The sequence below is a fragment of the Diadema antillarum genome, unplaced genomic scaffold (genome assembly GCF_040938485.1).
Source record: "Diadema antillarum isolate AM-2024a unplaced genomic scaffold, OU_Dant_1.0 scf00000181, whole genome shotgun sequence".
In the NCBI taxonomy this organism is placed as follows: Eukaryota; Metazoa; Echinodermata; class Echinoidea; order Diadematoida; family Diadematidae; genus Diadema; species Diadema antillarum.
This window is the reverse complement of record NW_027271070.1, coordinates 1326689-1333324: the sequence shown is the minus strand read 5'-3', so window position 1 is coordinate 1333324 and position 6636 is coordinate 1326689.

The following is a 6636-nucleotide window of genomic DNA, read 5'->3' as shown; positions in this document are numbered from 1 at the left end:
GCATCTAGTGGGTTAAACCTTAGCATGGCCTTTTGAGTAGTATTGAGGCCAGCCCTACGTTACGAGCGCTGGCTCCGTGACCATGCTCTCCTTGCTTGGCTGGGTTATGAAGCTATGCTTGAAACATTTTCGCTTGGAGATAAAATATTCATACCCACGCACTCTAGCCCAGGCTACTCTTCTTGGCCTTCCCTTAACCACGCCAGGATGTGATGAGCATGTTTGGTATCTTTCAAAGATTTATCTGGAACAGGTGATGACTTTTACAGGGAAAGAGAGAGAGAGAGACATAAGAATAGAGTGGGAAGAAGACAGCAAGACGGAGAAGTAGGAGAAGGAAAGAGACGATGAAAAGTTAGACCAACTTCACACTTTCTTTATCCCTCTCTCCCTCTCTCTGTCGAAGTTGAACCTCTTCACCTTGCACGAAGAAAAGTTAATGCTCGAATGTCGTGACAGATACCAACATGGCAATGGCATTGATGCCTTTCCTTGATGCACGTAATATATAGGCTGCATTTATCAACTTTCCAATTTTTGAAATGTGCATTTCAATATCCACTCGCAAAATGTGTTTGCAAACGCCTTTCAGATTGCGCTTCTAGAGTTGTTGCATTTATCAACTCTGTCAGTGAGTTCATTGAGAGGCCTTGTCACTGTGAGGCTTCATTGCGCAGTTTGACCCAAGGAGTGGCGATGTGTAGTTTGCGTTCATCAACTGCCCAAAACTCTCTGAAAGTTGTTTGGAAACCTTAAATCTGCACCAGAAAGTGAGTTGATAAATGCACCCATAGTCACTATTTTCATATGAACAGCCAATAAACGTTCACACCCATAACCTCCACTGAAACAACAAAGAATGTCCATACATACCTATATCACAGAGAAGGTGTGCACTGTCTCATATACCCAGCTCCAGTACAGTCTGAGATATCTGGGGGGAGGGGAAAGGAAGTGGAAAACTTTGAACATACGCTTGTATATCCAGGTCACTATAAATCACACCAATCTCTTTAAAAAAGCTCAAAACAATTCAAGGAGCAATCAGTAAGGAACAATGAAATGGAACATGGTAATTTTGTACGAACAAAACGAAGAATAAGCATTTCGAAATTTTGATCTGCAAAGGGCAATATCAGATGTAGAATTATGTAGATGTGAGGCAAGGATCCATATTAAGAACCAAGACCCACCAAGACTTCTGTCTTAGAAAAAGTCCCCCAGTTCTGTTTGCAAATGTGCACACTATGTACATATGACGTACAGAGCGGCTGGTAAAATCCAGGATTTCGTTTGAGAAGCTGTCAGAGCAGCAAAAACAAAGTCATTGACAGTTTGTGATGCGAAACGCTTGAAAACAGGAAAAGCTGTGTTATGCTGTCATAATCTTATGGATGAGTGATGGCCAAAGACGAGAATTCTCTTACTCCAACTGCTAAAAAAAAAAAAATGAGTGCCGTACCACAAAACAGCACAGACATTAACAATAGTGGTATAGAGCTGCAGATCTTTAATGGATGAAAGCTTTCTAAATATCTTTTCCCTTTTCTTTCAGTAAAGTACAGGCCACCATTGGATGTTGTTATCAGCATACTGGTATGGTGTGAAGTAGACATGTATGGTGTACGGGTACTTTAAACATTAGCTGTAAGGGCATATGATGTGTACAGTGCTAATTAAAACATGTGCAGTTAAAGAACTGCTCTTGCCAGGTGCACTTGATGGTCTTGATGATCGGGTATGCTGTTCCACAGTCTTAAAGTACTGTATATGCCGTTTATTACACGAGGTTTTCATTTTTGCGAATTTTGCAAATCGGGTGCTATTCACGCATTAAAAACATGCAAGAATAAATAACTCTGATCCCAACATAAATATGATGTGCATGCACGCATTTCTCTGTACAGTCCTGTACTCCACGATCACAAATTAAACCACTCGCAAAATTGCTAGGAAGTGCCGTTTGGTGAAAAATTATACCCCTTCCAGTAACTCCCTCTGGCTCGCACCAGGCCTGAGCCAAGCCGTAAAATTGTGAGTTTATGAATGGGTCGGGCCAAAGTGGCCCACGCCAGGAGCGGGCTATTTTGGCACTGCTGAAGCTAGCACCAGGTGCGGGCCAGGCACGGGCCAGGTGCGGGCCTGGTGCCGATTGAAGAGTTTATGAACGATAGCAGCACCAGGCTCGGGCCAAAATTCCTTGCACGGTCAAAGGTCACAATTCCTGGTCAAGCCCTCCACCTCAGCGCACGTTCAGCTACCATGGTAGTTATCCCTAATATGTGGCCGAGTTCGTGGATGGGTCATCGTAAAAGTAGCGCAACTCTGCTATGGTTACTGAACGCAAATTTTACTGCTTGGCGCGGCCAAAAATGCATAAGTTACTGAATGGGGTATAAGACTCTCTAAATATATGGCATATTAATACAGTTTCTAGTATGAAGCATCTGCGAGTAGCTGCTGTGAATTCTGAAATGTGGAGGTATGCTAGAATGTTGGATGGATTCAGGAATACATCTTGGAAACTTTGATTGGAGCTCTATGTTCCGGGAGTGTGGGCCAGCCAAATTAATGAAACATACAGTACACTGTAGCCCTTTTTACACTTGTGTTTCTTAACCCCGTACTTTCTCTGACCCAGGACTATCGCTAATCCCATACCAATTTTTTCAGCTTTTTACACTCGCCAATAAATCCCGTACTAGCTCTTGTCCGGGGCTACACTCGTATTTCTTAGTCCCGTACCTTCCAAACCACATGAATATTCATGATTACGCTGTATACTGTAGAAGTACACGCACTCACCGGCAGCACATGATTACCTCGTTTCTGATTGGTCAGTGGGGTTCGGACTTCGTCTGCATCGCTTAGCCCCGGATTATTTCTTCGTTCTGTTTACACTCGCTTGCTTGGCACCGCAATTGCGGGGTTCGGTGCTAACCCTGCTATTTTGCAGGGCCAGATAAGGGCTTTTTTACAAACTAGTTTGCAAAATTTTGCTTAGTCCCATACCAACGGTGGGGCTAAGGGGGGGCCTTAGCCCCACCGTTGGTACCGGACTTTCCTTAGCCCACTTTCTGTTTACACTTGTTTTTGCCAAAGTGGGCTAGCCCCACCGATAGTCCGGTACTATCTGGCCCTGCAAAATAGCAGGGTTAGCACCGCAATTGCGGTGCCAAGCAAGCGAGTGTAAACAGAACGAAAAAAATAATCCGGGGCTAAGCGACGGAGACGAAGTCCGACCCCCACTGACCAATCAGAAACGAGGTAATCAAGTGCTGCCGGTGCGTGCGTGTACGTGTACAGTGCACAGCGTAACATATTGAAAACTTTCGCCCTAATTCACGCAGAAAATCCGACGTAGCAGACGCTGGAGAAAGTGAGTGCGTGTGGGGCGAGTGGCTAGTCGACACGTTAATGGGGGTGGCCTGCAGCACCGTGCGTGGAGGGACATCATGTTCACATAATTTCACGCGTAGTGTGTTGTGTGTAGGCGGCAGAAATCGGGTTGAGATATAATCTAGGACCTTATCATTCCTTTACAACATTATTTCAGTTGATTACCTGTGCACAACACGTGTATATAAGCACCCGATTGCAGACAGCAGGTGGCAAGCGACCGTTGCAACTACTTACATTATTACCACCTCCGAAGAAAATGCACCAGTCCGACTAGAGCCATCATCGAAAAATGAGAAGGAATGTGAAATATATTTGGTTGTTTTTGCTCCCAAACTTAGCAGTTATGTTGCTCATAAGGCTGCTATGTATCTAGATAATGTCTCACATACAACTGTATCTTGATATAGCATTGAAAATGATATTTGGCGAGAAACAAAAGCTTGAAATCACAGGAATTCACACTGCTGACGACGGCAGACAGTGAAGGTCAACGGCTCAAATTTTCGTTGGTAGTCTCGTCACGTGATAGCTCTGTGTGGATTGTACACGTTCCCTATGACAGCAATTGTGACTTGGTAGTCTAGCTTTACTGCTTATTTGCGTCAGGACTGCTCAACCAATGAACAAGATTCTTATATCACAAAAATGGGCAGAATCTCTACTTTCTAAAACCGCGCGCCCCAAGTTCGTGCGACTTTCCGTTCTCGAGATATCCCGTGTGGAAGAATTGCAAGACGGCAAAATATGCTCAAATTCGTCAAATTTGGACTGTTCCCCATAGACAAATCTACTCATAAGGTACTTTTCTGATCAAATTTGCGTCACGACTACAAATGTTACAATAATGATATATACACATAAATAATCCCTAAAGTGTCTACATTCAGAATCCGGGCGCCCCAAGTTTGCTTCTTAAATAGTTTAAAAGTTATGGCAGATTTTGTGGAAAAATGCGTCGATTTTTGACCCGTTTTACGTGTTGTAGCATTCGCGCGGAAGCGCGGCTTCGCAGATGACTGAAAGTTTTCAATATGTCATGAATATTCATGTGGTTTGGAAAGTATCGGACTAAGAAATACAAGTGTAACTAGAAATGTCGCTACAGTGACTGGTTATACCCCCGCCAAACAACATTTCATAAGCTTTGGTCAAAACAACATTTGATAAGTTTTGGTCAAAAAACTGAGGAAGTAGTTAAATCCGCAAGATCTTTCCTTGATCTTCTGCCATTAATATGCCGTTACCATGGCAATGTACTTTCGGGTACTGTCGAAAAATGCGTCTTGCACATCTACAACCAAAGGCACACATCTGTACCAAGTTTCATGGAAATTGGGCAAAAACTGAGGAAGTAGTTTGCAACACAAAAATTTCCATCATTTTGGCTCATAATATGTGAGCTGTTACCATGGCAACATACTTTTTGTCACTGTCAAGAAATGTGTCATGCTGACCTATATCCTAAGACAAACATTCAATATGAATTCCATGAGAATTGGAAGAACACTGATGAAGCAGTTTTGCCATGAAGCATTTTGCCCTATATTTTACCAATAACATGCCGTTACCATGGCAACGCACTTTTTGCCACTGCGGAAATATGTGTCTTGCACATTAACATATTCAGATGAACATCTGTACCTAATTTCATAAAAATTGATCAAAAACTGTGGGAGGAGTTCGCGACGCAAGATTTGTACCCATTTTTGCCCATAATATGCCGTTACCATGGCAACGTACTTTTGGGTACTGTCAAAAAATACGTCTTGCACATCTTCAACCCAAGGCACACATCTGTGCCAAGTTTTATGGGAATCGGTTGAAAACTGAGGAAGTAGTTCGCGACGCAAGATTTGTACCCATTTTTGCCCATAATATGCCGTCACCATGGCAACGTACTTTTGGGTACTGTCAAAAAATACGTCTTGCACATCTACAACCCAAGGCACACATCTGTGCCAAGTTTTATGGGAATCGGTTGAAAACTGAGGAAGTAGTTCGCGACGCAAGATTTGCAACGGACCGACCGCCCGACCGACCACCCGACCGCGACCGCCCGACCGCCCGACCGACCGTCCGCTGATTCCTATAATACCCCCTTCAAACTTCGTTTGGCGGGGGTATAAAAAGGTCAATTTTCTCCTTAGCCCCGGACAAGAGCTTAGTACAGGACTAATTGGCGAGTGTAAAAAGCTGAAAAAATTGGTACGGGACTAATGATAGTTCTGGGTCAGAGAAAGTACGGGGTTAAGAAACACAAGTGTAAAAAGGGCTCATAGTATGGGATTATCGGTGGGGCTAGCCCACTTTGGCAAAAGCAAATGTAAACAGAAAGTGGGCTAAGGAAAGTCCGGTACCAACGGTGGGGCTAAGGCCCCCCTTAGCCCCACCGTTGGTACGGGACTACGCAAAAATTTGCAAGTGTAAAAAGCCCTCGTGTGTGAGGGAATAACAACAAACACTGTTGATAGTTTGGGTTTGGGTTTCTGTTTTTGTTTTTGTTTTTTTTTTTTTTTTGGGGGGGTGCTTGTTTAGAGATATGTTGACATACCGTGTAGGTACTGTAACTATTCAAAGACCCGCATGAGGATTACTCCTTGATCTAAACAACCTCATCATGTGGAGTTCAAAACATCTTGCCAAATACTGGATTCGAACAATCTTGTTGCTTGACCAGTGTCACTGATATGAAAAGTTAAATAAAAAATCATGAACTGACACCCCTGATCACAAATACAACTTTGAAGATGATTTACTGCAGTGTATTTCATCAGCAGCAATTATCATACATGAATAAAGAGATATCCACTTAATTATTCTTTTTCCAAGTGAATCCAAACAGACATTCAAGTCCCATAGAAGTTTGTTTTGATTTATGAGCAGAAACTCCAAATTTAAGAAAGTAAAAAAATAAAATACCGTATGCTGCGGAGGCCCTCATCCACATTCAAAGGCACAAGGTGCTTTTTAGTGCAGGGACCTCTCGATGCTTTGTTGGTTGTTGACTATCTTTTTCCAAAGTCATGAACCCACTGCACTTGACAGGCCTTACACTAAAACATAATAGCGCCTATCACACATGTCTGTATAATTTGCAGCTTTGATGAATAGTTAAAATGACAAGCATACAGATTTTCTTTGTCTGTACATTCACCCCATCTATCTTGTAAATCCTTTTAGCACAATGCGCTCAAGTTACTGAGGGTTGTCCAGCCAGGCAAGCATCACAGTACA